The 14,184-nt window shown below is 46.4% G+C and overlaps 1 long non-coding RNA gene and 1 other non-coding gene across 2 annotated transcripts; one reads left to right on the top strand and one right to left on the bottom strand.

Moving 5' to 3' along the window:
- The first annotated feature begins 1,438 nt into the window (after positions 1–1,438).
- LOC118239466 lies at positions 1,439–6,070 on the top strand. The gene is made up of 2 exons (XR_004771673.1): positions 1,439–2,880; positions 5,911–6,070. It is a non-coding gene; the product is annotated as an uncharacterized LOC118239466 (long non-coding RNA).
- Positions 6,071–13,568: 7,498 nt separating this feature from the next.
- On the bottom strand, positions 13,569–13,650 carry Trnas-cga. The gene has a single exon. It is a non-coding gene; the product is annotated as a tRNA-Ser (tRNA).
- Between the last annotated feature and the right edge of the window lie 534 nt (positions 13,651–14,184).

Genomic DNA, 14,184 nt, shown 5'->3' with positions numbered 1-14,184 from the left:
GCTTCTCTTTGGGAGTTTCGTTCCAGGCCAGCTGTTGGTTGAGGGAGCTGAGTCATGGCTCTTTTGGGATCAGGGTGCAAGGAAGCAGCTTGAGGACCATAAGGAAGAGTTGGTATTCCAGCTCTAAGGCAACGTGCTCAGGAATTTGAAGAGGCTGCTATACTTTGTAGGGTTACTGTGGTTTGTTTTTTGTTTTTTGTTTTTTTTTTTTTTCATTCCTCTTTGCCCCTTCCTGCCTTGCCCAGGACCACACTGTCCCCTCCTTCCTCTCTGATGAGTGAGGAGTCGAAAGCTGGTGTCTCTGCAGTTCTCTGGTTGTGCTGTCCGTGCTGTCCATGGTGTTCACTAATAAACCTGTCACTCAACTCTAAATTCTTAACTACTCCCCTTATGTCAGTCTTCCTTGCTTTGACCTCTCTCTCACTGCCTGTCCCCCTGGCTTGGTAATGGACCACAGACTGACATGCATACATTACGTCCTTGTGCTCTGTGCCCTCCTGCCTCCAGGGATGTAACTATTCTCTTCTGAGTATGCCTTTAGCCTGAAATCTGTTTCCCTAAACGTTCCTGCATGTGGGGGACACTCCAGAAGACTTGCCGGCTCCTCTTTTTCCAGCAAGCACCCTCCATCTGGAAGCCTACTGCAGTTGGGGAGCTTCTGCTCCCTGGGGTCTCTGGACCTAAGTGCAGGGATGGGACTGGAAAGAACTATGCTGCTGTCTGCAAACCTCCATAAGGACTTTGCTGGGCTGGGAGATGGCCGCAGGTGAGAGTTCTTGCTGCACAAGTATGAGGGTCTGAGTTCAAATTCCCAGCACATGCAGAAAAACTGAGCACGGTCAAGAATGTCGTTAACTCCCTCCTGTGTGGGGCAGAGATCGGAGGCCCACTGGAGCTTACTGGTCCCTACCCAGCTCCAAGTTCAGTGACAGACATTGACTCAAAGGAATAAGGCAGCCAGGTGTGGTGGCGCACACTGTTAATCCCAGCATTTGGGAGACAGAGGCAGGTGGATCTCTGAGTTTAAGGTCAACCTGGTCTACAGTGTGAGTTCCAGGGCAGCTAGGGCTACACAGAGAAACCCCATCTCAAAAAGCCAAGAGAAAAAAAGCCACAAATACCTGTACAAACATACTGTCTTTATCAGGGTTATTACGGTGATATAACACCATGACTGAAGCACTTGTGAAGGAAGGGGGTCTATTTGGCTTATGCGTCCACATCACTGTTCATCACTGAAGGGCGTTAGGATGGGAGCTGATGCTGGCCATGGAGGGGTGTGGCTTACTGGCTTGTTTTCCATGACTTGTTCAGCCTGCTCTTTTTTTTTTCTTTTTCTTTTTCTTTTTCTTTTTCAAGACGGGGTTCCTCTGTGTAACATTGGCCTTGAGATTCATCTGCCTCTGCTTCCTGGGTGCTGGGATTAAAGGCTGAACCACCACTGCCCAGCTCAGCCTGCTTTCTTAATGAACCCAGTGATGGCCCCACCCACAATGGGCTGTCTTCCTTCCCCTACCTCCATCAATCAATAAGAAAATAGGCTTGCCTACAGTCCAATATTTATTGGACTGTATTGGACTGGGGGCATTTTCTTGGTTGAGGCTCCCTCAGCTCCTATAGCTCCTCAGTTTTTGTCAAGTTGACATAAACTAGGCAGCACACACATTCTTAACAAAATGGGACACAAACGTGTCAGTTATAATCCTCGTTTCTACAGCTGGTCATGTGGCCTTAGCTGTTATTTGTAACCACCTTCCTCTACTACCCATTGTGTATCTCCTCCATCCTCAGCCAGCACTTAAGTAGATCTTGATTCTTTTCCTGGAGGAGTGATCCACACCTACATTGCCCTGCCTGGGTTAGGCTGAAGTTTCCCATTGGATTTAATTACAGGACATGGTAGCACCAAGAGATACCCTGAAAGATCTCCTGCACTACAGGCGTAACTTTTTATACCTCCCTTGTGGAGAGCAGTCCAGTTCATAGTAATCTTAACCTGATGGTGTAAGGACATCCAAAGTGGCCAGGTGGGAGTCTGAGCTTCCAGTTCACTGGAATATTGATCCTCCTGACAGAAGTGTTTCAGAGGATAGGGAGTGATAATGGAACCACCCTTGGGCCTGGCTGTAGGAGAAACTACCATATATTGGACACTGATTCAGAGTATTCATACATTGCCTTCTGGAGAACCCCGCCTCAGCCCTGCATGCTACTGCCAACTCCCTGGCACTGTAATTGTCTCCAAAAGGCCATTTCATCTTTCTATCAGACCAGCTGCTTCAGGAGGTAGCAACATGGTAAGACCAGTGGATCCATGATCGTGAGTCCACTGTTGCACTCCTCTGGCTATGAATTAAGTTCCGTGGTCAGAAGTACTGCTGTGTGGAATACCATGTTGGTGACAAGTCCACAGATGGTAGTTTTGGCAAAAGCATGTGCAGGAAAGGCAAATCCATAATCAGAACAAGTATCTCCTCCAATAAGGACAAAGTGTTCTCCTTTCCATGGAGGAAGGGGTCTGTTGTCAGCCTGCCACGAGGTCCTAGCCCTGCAGGGCAGTTTCAGTGAGTGCAGTCACTGTGGTTGAGCCCACATAAAACCTCCACCTCTGCCACTATGGCCACTTAGTTAGGTGCACATTGGCAGTGGCAGATCCTGTCCCTGGGAAAGAGGCTGCCTGTCCACAGAACTGGCCATTCTCTCTAGTTGATTGTTGAGCTCCCACTTTGCTGAATTCACCTTTGTTTTCTTTTTTATTGTTGTTTCTGTTTTTCAAGACAGGAGTATCTTCACATCCTTCGTCCATTTGGAAAGGCAATATTTCAGGTTGTGGTGGTAAAAGTTAATCTTCTACTGAGGGTGGAGAGACTACTTCCTCAGGTGAGATAAACCCTTGAGAATCTGAGGGTTCAAAGTTCTCAGCCTTCTGGGATCTTCGAAGGGGGCAAGTTCCAGGACCCCAGTCCATAGCAGCTAATGCTCTTACTGTAACCACCGACACCCTTAGAGGCTGGGTGTCTTTGTAATTCAGCCAGTCTTATGAGGGCTTCCTTGATTTTCTACAAATTGAGCTCTGTGTTGGCTGAGGAGAGGATTCTCTTCCAGGGCAAACTTAGAACGCTCTTGTTTGTTTATAGAACCCTGGAGCTGGTCTGCTTTATCACTGAATTCATTGTTGTCCTTCACCATATTCTGAGATGTTTGAATTTGGTTAATTTTATCCCAGACCGCATTCTTTTCTTTTGTCAATTTATCCAGAGGTACTAGGAGAAACCAACCATAATCATCATTTTCTTTATTTTTCCAGAAATAGCCAAATTTTTATATAGAGTCATCAAATCTGTTGCCTCTCACAATTGGTGAATCAGGATAACCAATGCCTTAGTCTCCTCAAGTTTGTAAAATAGTTTGCACCATGGACTTCCAGTTCTCTGGGCTCCCAGGAGAGGCTTTGTTAACTGTAGGTGTTGGCAAACTGAAAAGCCTCTTCCAGATACTTAAAAATTCATCCTTGTACTCTTCTGTTGCTCTCAACCACTCTCGGTACCACAATGTGTATTAGTCAGTGTTCTCTATAGGAACAGAACAGAGAGAGGGGGAAGGTGAGGGAGGTGTTTATTAAGGTGGCTGGAAGCTGAATGATGGTGACACAAGCCTTTAGTCCCAGCACTTGGGTGGCAGGTGGTTCTCTGAGTTGGGCTACACAGAGAAACCCTGTTGTCTGAGGGTTTCTATTGCTATGAAGAGACACCATGACCATGGCAACTCTTAGAAAGGAATAAAGGAAAAAACATTTAATTAGGGTAGCTCACATTTTCAGAGATTTAGTCCATTGTTATCGTGGTGCAGCGTGGTGCTGTGCAGGCAGACATGGTGCTGGAGATGGCGCTGAGAGTCGTATGGCTTGACTGGCAGGAAGTGGTCTGTCACTGGACGTGCTCTTGTATGAGACCTCAAAGCCCACCTCTACAGTAACACACTTCCTCTAACAAGACCACACCTCTTAATGGTGCCACTTCCTTTGAGGGCCATTTTCTTTCAAACCATATATGCCTGGATGCAGGGCAGGGTGCTTATAGCCCTCTTGTGGTTCAGCTAGTCCAGCAATGGCTGTCCACCAAGATCTAAGAAGATCTAAGAAACTCAGAAATTACTTAGTTCATTGGATGCTCTAATGCTAGTGAAGGAACGGTTTGCCATCAAGAGTGAGGGCAAGCAGGCAACAAGACAGAACTTTCTTCTTCCATGTCCTTTGTATAGGCTGCCACCAGGAGATATGGCCTAGATTACAGGTGAATCTCCCCACCTCAAAAGATCCATATTAAAAGTGAGTCTTCCCACTTAAAATGATTTAATTTTAAAAATCCCTCACATATGTACCCAGCTGCTTGGGTTTTAGTTAATTACAGCTGTAGTCGAGCTGACAACCAAGAATATCCAACACAGGTTTCCTGTAAACCCATACTGGTCTCATTGCTGTGTAATTTTGGGAAAGAATTCAGCAGTTAGGACTTCATACTGCTTGTTGGAAGACTTGGAGTTTAGTTCCCAGCACCCATTGCAGCAGTTTTCAAGCACCTTTAACTACAGCTTCATAGGATCTGATACTCTCTTGGTCTCTGTGGACACACACAAAACACACACAACACATAAATCCCTTCTCCCTTAATATAAAGATTACCTTGAACACCTGGTCCTCCTGGGAGTTGATTACAGGTATGAGTCACACCACCCCTGGTTTATTCAGGACTGGGGGCTGGAACTTCCTACATGATAGGCAAGTTTTCCACCAACTGAGGTTGTCCCTAGCTTTATGCATTTTTGGAACAATTGAGGGACAGGACAAATACTGTCTACCCTCCACAGAGTACTCAACAGGATGAGGGAGGGTTCCTGTGGCAGAGTGGTACCCTACCTAACAGAAGAGTACACGATTACAGTAAGATATTGTGCTGGGATCTGACAGCATATGGAACAAGGGTGGTAAACCATGGGCTCTGGGACGTGTTCTTTGTAGCTCAGAGAGGTCTGAAAACTACAGCTTGCAACCTACTGCCTGCTGTTGCTTTAAAAACAACACAGTGGGCCAGGCAGTGGTGGTGCACATCTTTAATCCCAACACTTGGGAAGAAGAGACAGATGAATCTCTGTTGAGTACATTCTAGCAATTAATTTAAATAAACAGTAGCATCCATGCTGCATGTCTGTAATCCCAGCACTCCACAATTGGAAGTAGGAGGTGTGCCATGAGAACAAAGCAACCGCAAACTGAATTAAGTACCAAGCCAGCTCTGTCTCAGATAATAAAGCTACTCGTGATGAGACATACCTATAATCCAAGTTTGTGGGAGGTACATGCAAAAGGAACAAAAAATTAACCTCATCTGCTACTCACTGAGTTCCTAACCTGAAACCTATCTCAAAAAGCTATGCTTAGAGAAGACGCACAAAGAAATATAAGGAAATGAATGGTACCTAGGTAAATTAGAGGTATTATAGAACAGAAGATATATGACAAAGTTGACTGATTTTTTTTCAAGTACTTTTGAAGTAATAAATCATTTTTAAAGTGGCTAGTAAACCAGCTGTAGGAGTTCCTGAAATGCTTGGACATAACATCCTTCCTAGCAGGTGTAGGTTAAGGTCAGTTTAGCCCAAGTCCTCTTGATGATTTGCTTTTGGATAAACCACAGAAGCTTAACCAAGTCTTTTAAAATTTGAAGCAAGTCATTAATTTGTAAGGGTACATTAAATGTTGGATTCTTCCTACAGTCGTGTACCTCCCCCCAAACTCTGTGTGTGTGTGTGTGTGTGTGTGTGTGTGTGTGTGTGTGTGTGTGTGTGTGTGTAAAATTTGGGCAGGAGGATGGATGATTCAGTGGATTAAGAGCATTTGCTGTTTTTGCGTAGGATCTGAACTCAGTTCTCAGGACCCACGTTGGATATCTCAGAACTGTGATTCCAGCCCAGGGGATCTGATGCCCTCTTCTGGCCTCCATGACACTGACACTACATACATATATACACATAAATAAAATAAAATAAAATAAAAGTGAGTTGCATGAACCTATTTTGGTTTGTAGCTGAGATCACCGAAGAGTAGTATTAGCCTGTTGCTGTTTAATGAGGAGAGCCATGAGAATAGCAGGGAATGGCTGTCGTAAGGAGATGATCAACCTGCTCAGATGTAAATATCTACTGGGAAGAATAGAAGGTTAAAAAAGGGGGGGGGGGGTTATAGGACTTGGAGGAATCTACCTGGATCCGACCAAAAGTCTCTTCTGAGGGCAAGCTCTCAAGTACCAGGTCTTAAGTTGCCAAAGGGGAAAACCAATCAATGGTCCTGCCCAACTATAAAGTCTGAACCACACTAATGACCAGCAGGGCAAGATAACCCTAAACATGCAATAGTGGCTATCCAACTTGATTTAAGGCCCACTCAATAGGGTGAATTCATGCCTGGTGACCCTAGCCACCTGTTGTGGCTAATGAGGTCATGGGTCTTAGAGGAACTACCACTGCCACTTTTTTTTTTTTTTTTTTTTTTTTTTTTTTTTTCCAAGACAGGGTTTCCCTGTAGCTTTTAGAGCCTGTTCTGGAACTCACAGAGCTCCACCTGCCTCTGCCTTCCAAGTGCTGGGATTAAAGGCAGCCACCACCACTGCCCGGCATTCATTCCATTGCCACTTCTTGAACCGGTATAATTTCCAACTGTATCCTAAATACTTACCCTAATACCCACAGATAAGTGTACTTTGTTTTTTACTCTTTGGGCATCCCCACCCAGGTCCCAAATAAATAGAGACTTATTCTTACTCTTCAATGCTTAGCCTTGGTGTGGCTGTTTCTAGCCAGCTTTTAACTTAAATTATCCTGTCTATCTTTTGCCTCTGGGCTTTTACCTTTCTCTTACATGTCTTTCTTTACTACTACTTTGCCAACTGAGTGGCTGGCCCCTGGCCTCTTCCTCTCCTCCTTTTCTCTTTTCCTATTTTTCTCTCTGTATCCGGCCCCGCCTCTGTCCTGCCTTGCTATTGGCTGTTCACCTCTTTATTTGATCAATCAAATGTTTTGGTTTGGTTTGGTTTTTGTTGTTTTTCAAGGCAGGGTTTCTCAATAGCTGTGGAAGCTATCCTGGAACTCACTCTGTAGACCAGGCTGTCCTCACAGAGATCCGACTGCCTCTTCCTCCAGAGTGCTGGCATTAAAGGTGTGCGACACCACTGCCCAGCCCCATCAGGTGTTTTAGACAGGCAAAGTAATACAGCTTCACAGAATTAAACAAATGCAACATAAAATAATGCAACACATCTATGCATCATTAAACAAATATCCTACAGCATAAAAGAATGTAACACACCTTTAATATTCCACAACAGGTAAGTGTGGCTGTCACCCCTCAGTTGAAATGCTTCATTTTGAAGCAGACAAAGACCATTACAGAAAGCCACAACTGACCAAAATGCAGAGAAACAACTGACTGGGGTGCCCAGTACCAACTGATGCATCCACAACACAACCCTACATCTGAGGCTCAGGAGCACTGAGGGAGAAGACAAAGACAGCTGTGAGATTGTGTCTTCTGTACATGACAGGAAGCTGAACCCATGAAACCCCAAGAAAATGGCCAAACAAGACCTGAACAGTTCCAACACCAGTTGACATGCCCACATGGATGAGGGAAATGTCATGGAGCCCCACCTCTAGAAGAAAAGCTGCAATCTGGTTAGTCCTAAAAACCTCAACAACACTAAATTTGTTCATAAACTCTGCAGCTTATAGTTATTTTATGTTTTCTAGTCAGGGTCTTATCTGTGTAGCCCTGGCTGCCCTGGAACTTGCTCTGTAGACCAGGCTGGACTCAAATTCATAGACCCTCTAGTCTCTATCTCCTGACAGCTGGGATTAGAGGCGTGTGTCACCACACCTGGCTTATGTATTTAAGTATGTGTGTGTGAGGGGGAGAGAGGTGGAGGGACAATAAGAAAGAAGGTTGAGAATAGTGTTGCCCTCAGGAGGTAGAGGCTGGTGGATTTCCATAAATTCAAGGCCAGCCTAGCTGCATAGTGAAACCATGCCTTGAAGATGGGAGGGAGGGAGGAAGAAAGCCATGAATTTGGGGGTTGGGGATGACATGGGATGGGTTGGTACAGGCATGTACTCATGTACACCAGCACACCCCACATACACACACAGGCATGTACTCACACACACCAACATACCCCCCAAACACACACACTAAAAACTTTGTATGTGGAACAGATGATGCCGAGTGAATATATCCCTTGACACGGGCACAGCCATGGGAAAATGGCAAGCCCCCGCCCCAAGGCTCGGAGGGATGGCAGTCTTCCTCTTATCCATGAGCAGAAGTTGATAGTCTGTGTAGAAAATATCCACCATAGCTTTGTCCACCCTCCCCCCTCCCCCCCCCGCCTTGATATCACCTAAAGACTTCCCCTACAGGACTTACACTGAGATTAAGTAAACCTACTTAACTGTTCAGCTGTATATAGTAACCTTTTGTTTGTTTTTGTTTTTTCAAGACAGGGTTTCTCTGTGGCTGTATATAGTAATCTTGACACCTCCTTCAGATGTAGTCAATAACCCGCCTCTCACCTCTGTTCAACTGTATGTAATAACACATGAAACTTCCAGGGTGGTGTAGCTTTCTCATCAGAGAGTCCTGTCTACCTGATCTCAACTTTTCTGTATGCCTGTTTCTGTCCATGAGTATGCGTCATTTCTCCATTCTTCAGATGCCCTGTAAGGACTCAGCAGTGTTACACCCCTGTACTGCAGGCATATGTAATGCTGGAGCCAGAGGGCTGAGAAGTCATGTCCAGGCTAGAGATGGAGTTCAGTGGACTTGCATGCCAAGGTCCCAGGTTCAGTCCCCAGCACAGGAGAGAACAGGAGTTAGAGGCCATTTTAGACAGCACAGCAAGTTCCAGTCCAGCCTGGACTATGTAGTGAAAACCGGTAAAAGAAAACAGGCCCAAGTATGGTGGTGCTCACCTTTGACTCCGGTACTGAGGAGATAGAGGTAGGTGGTTCAGAGTTCAAGGCCAGCATGGTCTACATAGTGAGATTCTGTCTCAAATCAAGTACCCGGGGTGGGGGTGGCGTATGGAGCTTGCCTGTAATTCCAGCACTGAAGACACCAAGGAAAGAGGATGATAGGTTGACTAGTCTGGCTTACAAAACCAATTCTAGACCAGCCTGGGCTACCTGGTAAGACGCTATCTAAATTAAGTAAATCAGCAAACAAGAAAATAGTGATTTGGAATTGTCAAGTGAAGGTGCCGGGTTTAGTCTGTCTGAATTCATGAAGCAGCGACCCAGTGGGATAGGAGGATTTCAAGTGCTGCCTAATTTTATGTCAGCTTTGTAGGTGGATGTTTCTGTCCTACCAGCCAGCTCCCAAATAACCAGACAGAGACTTATTAATTATAAATGCTCAGCTGGTAGTTTAAGCTTGTTACTAAGTAGCTCTTACAACTTAAATTACCCCATATTGACATGCTGCCACATGGCTCATGGCTTGTTCCTCAGTCTCCTGCACATCCTGCTTCCTGTGCCTCTGGATGGCCAACCCACCACCACCTTGCAGAGTTCCACCTGCACCTCTTCCGGCCTAGCTATTGGCCATTTAGCTCTTTATTAAACCAATGAGATCAACACATCTTCACAGTGTACAAAAAGAGTTTAGTTTACCACAACACAACTCGGCACAGGCTACAATCATCTGAGAGAAAGGAACCCCAATTGGGGGGAAAAAAATCCATAAGATGCAGCTGTAAGGCCAGGTGTTGGTGGTGGGTTAATGCCAGCACTCAGAAGGCAGAGGCAGACGAATCTCTGAGTTCCAGGCCAGCCTGGTCTACAGAGTGAGTTCCAGGAGAGCCTCCAAAGCAATATAGAGAAACCCTTTATCAAAAAAAAAAAAAAAACAAAACAAAAAAAAACAGAAAATAACAAACGAAAAGATCCAGCTGTAAAGTATTTTCTTAGTGATTGGTAGGGGAGGGCCCAGCCCATGTGGGTGGTACCATCTCTGGGATGGTGGACCAGGGTTCTATAAGAAAGCAGGCTGAGCAAACCTGTAAGCAGCTCCCCTTTCGTGGCCTCTGTCCAGCTCCTGCCTCCAGGTTCCTGCCCTGACTTCCTTCAATGATGGACGGTGATATGGAAGCCTAAGCCAAATAGACCCTTTCCTCCCCAGCTTGCTTTTGGTGGTGGTGTTCCTCACAGCTTGAAACCCTAAGACAGAGGTGTTATGGAAGATTCACAGGAGGCCAGAATGAGCAGGGTTGTCAATCTCAGTGAAGATAAATTGGAGACGAGCGGAGAACTAAAACACTGAGTGGATGTAAATATCCAAGAGCAGGGAGGGGGACAGCTCACTCAACACGGAGTCACAAGGAGACTGTTGGGGTAGAAACAAGGGTAGAAGAGTAAAGAGTAAGTGTACAATGCCGTGGGATAGTCCTCTGTATGCTGTAAATACGTATTCTTCTCACTGGTTAATAATGAAGCTGAATTGGCCTATAGCCATGCTGAATAAGACTAGGCGGGAAAGCCAAACAGGTGCAGGAAGAAAGAAGGGTGGATTTGAGAGAGATGTGAGCTAGGTGCCAGAGGAACAAGATGTGCCAGATGTGCTAGACAGCAGGTAAAGCCACAAGCCACATGGCAAAGTGTAGAGTAATAAAAACGGGTTAATTTAAGTTGTAAGAGCTAGTTAATAACAAGCCTGAGCGATAGGTCCATCATCCTATAATTAATACAAGCTTTTTTGTGCGATTATTTGGGACTGGGCAGTCAGGACAGAAGAATAGCTCTATCTGCCTCCATAATAAAAATAATTTAAAATTTTTTTTGGCTGGCCTTGAACTTAATATGTAGCCCAAGTTAACCTCTGATTCATGATCCTCCTGCCTGAGTCTTGTCTTTGCTGGGATTACAATGGTGTGCCACCATGCCTAACTAGAAATCCTAAGTATCTGTTGGACCCACAGGTTAGGCACCCTGCTGCCTCACACCTAAAAGTTCTAAAGGAAGAATCTTGAGAGTGGAAGGGATGGTCTTCAAGTGCTCCCAGTCTTGTGGAGGTCCCTTCCCTCTGCAGCCTCCATTTTGTAAACTGGGGCCTTCTTCCCTTCACAAGATGGTTGTTGACTGCCCTCTGCTGGTCATTTCTTCTTTTGGCTCTCCAAATAGTTTAATAGGAAAGCAGGCCAAAAAAAAAAAAAAAAAAAAAAAGAATGGAATTCTGTTAGTTACTGTGATCACAACTATGTTTAAAGCCTTGTTGAAGAGATTTAAAAAAAAAAATCCTAACTCTCAGAACACCTACAGTCCAGTTTGAATGCAGATGAAAACTCGAATACATTCATTCACACAGCAAGGTCGAAGACTTGAGTGTGAAGAGGAAAGACTTCCTGTACAATTAGGGGGAACAGGTGATCAGAAAGGTTTTTTTTTTTTTTTTTTTTTTGAGCCAGGATCTCATGTAGCATAGGAGAGCCTCAAACTTGCTATGTATCATAAGATGATTTTGAACATCCAGTCTTCCCGCTTCCACCTCCAGAGTGCTGGGATTACAGGTGTGTAGCAGTTCACATAGTTCTAGGGACTCAGCCCAAGGCTTCACATAGTCTAGTACTCCACCAGCTGGGCTGCATCTCCAGTCCTTACTGAAAGAGGTTGTCAGGGCAACTCAGCCTCACCTTGAACCAAAAGCAATCTTCCCAACTGCTGAGATTGTACAGGAGACATCACATTCAACCAGAGGAGATCGAGGAGGTAAGGATGTGTCAACACAGAACAGCCCAGACAAGGCCAGATAACCAGGGGATGGAATCTAGTTAAAAACCGGCTAAGAGTGGTTAAGGGTTACATCATGGCATACAAACAGCCATGACAGGGGTTAAGGTTAGTCGTCGTGTGGCTGCCTCAATAGACCCAAACAGGGTCTCACTTCTTAGGTCTGGCTATCCTGGATGGAACTCACTCTGTAGACCAGGCTGGCTTTGAACTCCCAGAGATCCTCCTGTCTCTGCCTTCCAAGTGCTGGGATTAAAGACATGCACTAGATATGCAACTTCTCAAAAGACTGACAAGTGGTAGGCCCACTACACACTCATCCCTGAGAAAACTGAGCTGATTTAAAACATACTTAGAAGGGGGAATAAATAGAATTTGTTTTTTTGTGGAAAAAGAGATTCCCTGCAAGGTGGGTGTGATGACTCAAACATGTAATCTTGCAGTCAGAGCACCAAGTTAGAAAGACTGCCATGAGTTTGAGTTGCAGCAGGCCACCCTGAACTACAGTGAAACTGCCTCAAAAAGCAAACGAACAACTGACGGGTGGTGGCACACACCTTTAATCTCAGCTCTCAAGAGGCAGAGGCAGGTGGATCTCCGTGAGTTTGAGACCAGCCTGGTCTACAGAGCGAGTTTCAGGACAGCCAGGACTGTTACAGGAGAAACTTTGTCTCACAAAGCTAAACAAACAAAGCAAACAGAAAGATTCCTTGCATGAAACTCATTGGTGCTGGGATAGTGATAGGTTCCAGCTGGAGGACTAGCCTGTGGTATGCAGAGGACTTAGTGATGGGGGTGAGGCTAGACATTGTGCTAATCGGGGTGCCAGGGAAGCAGCGAGCCAGCCATATGAAGGTGGGAAACCCGTACCAACACATAGACAGCTCCATGAATTCGCAGAGCTCCTTCTCGGAGAAGATTGCGCTATGTAAGACATGAAATACAAAAAGAACAAGTAGCCTGCAAACACTAGGGAAGGTGAAAGGGTAAGAGGTTGAAAAGGACAAGTTTCCTAGTTTGGTTAATAATGTACATGGAGATTTTAACTTGTTTCTGGTACCTAACGTGTACTAATACCATCTGCAGTGGTTAAGTTTCAATAGGCCTCCTTCTAGGCCTGTTGTCATACCTGAAGTTAATCTCAAGAAATTTCAAATGTGGGCTAGGGAACACAACTCAACAGAGAATGCTTGCCTGGCATACACCTGAACCCCTGGATTCAGCAACAAGACATGAACCTGGTGTGTGTGAGCACACCTGTAACTCCAGCACTTGGAAACATAGGGCAGGAAGATCAGAAAAAAGTTCAAGGTAGTCTTAGCTACTGTCCAAGTTCAAGGGCAGTCTGGATACATGAGGTCCTGTCTCAAACTTAAACATCCAAATGAGGGAATGCTTGTTTCTCCGGTCTCCAGTGTCATAAGACTTCCATGTGTGACTTCTAGTCACAAATCTCCAAGACGCCCTCTTTCCCTAGAAATTTCACCACTAACTATCATTGCACAACACACACATTCCCAAACAAAACAAATCTTCACCCAAATCTTTCATTATCTCATGAATCGTTACAGATCTCTCAAACTGCCTGGTGACCTAGCAGCCAGAACAGCTGTGCATCGATCAGTTTCTATGTTACCCCCACCTAACCTAATGAAGCGATGCGATCTTTTCACTTCCACATTTAGATGGGGGTGGGGGGCTGGCGGGGGCGGAGGAAAAAAAAAAGGAACAGAGAATGTCGTCACGAACAGGATTCGAACCTGTGCGGGGAAACCCCATTGGATTTCGAGTCCAACGCCTTAACCACTCGGCCACCGTGACTCCCAAAACCATGCTCCGCCGCGCGCTTACAGAAAGGGTCCGGGCGGCGCCCGAGGGAGGCGCGTGCGACCCCGCAGCGGTGGCGGCCCCGAGGCGCACACCTGGAGCCGCTGCCTCCTATCCCGCCTGCCTGGCCCGGAAGGGTCGGGGGCTCCGGGCTCGCAAACCGATCCCTTAATCACAGACAGTCGGCAAAAAGACCGGAAAGTCAAACGGAGGGAAGAGACCCCCCTCCTCACCTGAGCCCCGACCCCCGGGGGATGCTGGGCGGCACCGGGACCCGGAGCGTCAGGAACACCCGTGGGGTCGAAAGCGGAATGGGAGGAGATGAAAGGGACTTATTGGAGGGAAGGGAGCGCGCATGATGGGGGCCACTCGGGGTTAGGGGCGGGCGGAGCTCCTGTAGACCGGGGTCCCCCATGGGGTCCCCACTCCCGCTGCGGGACCCCGGGGAGCAGCCGCCACCCACCCGCGAGCGAGGCTCGCCGCCACCGCCCCGGAGCCCGCTCGCTGTGGCCGCGTCGGGCCGGGCCG

This window comes from Cricetulus griseus (assembly GCF_003668045.3).
Source record: "Cricetulus griseus strain 17A/GY chromosome 1 unlocalized genomic scaffold, alternate assembly CriGri-PICRH-1.0 chr1_0, whole genome shotgun sequence".
Classification (NCBI taxonomy): Eukaryota; Metazoa; Chordata; class Mammalia; order Rodentia; family Cricetidae; genus Cricetulus; species Cricetulus griseus.
Note: the sequence above shows the minus strand (reverse complement) of the source record. Positions and strands in the feature narration are given on the sequence as shown.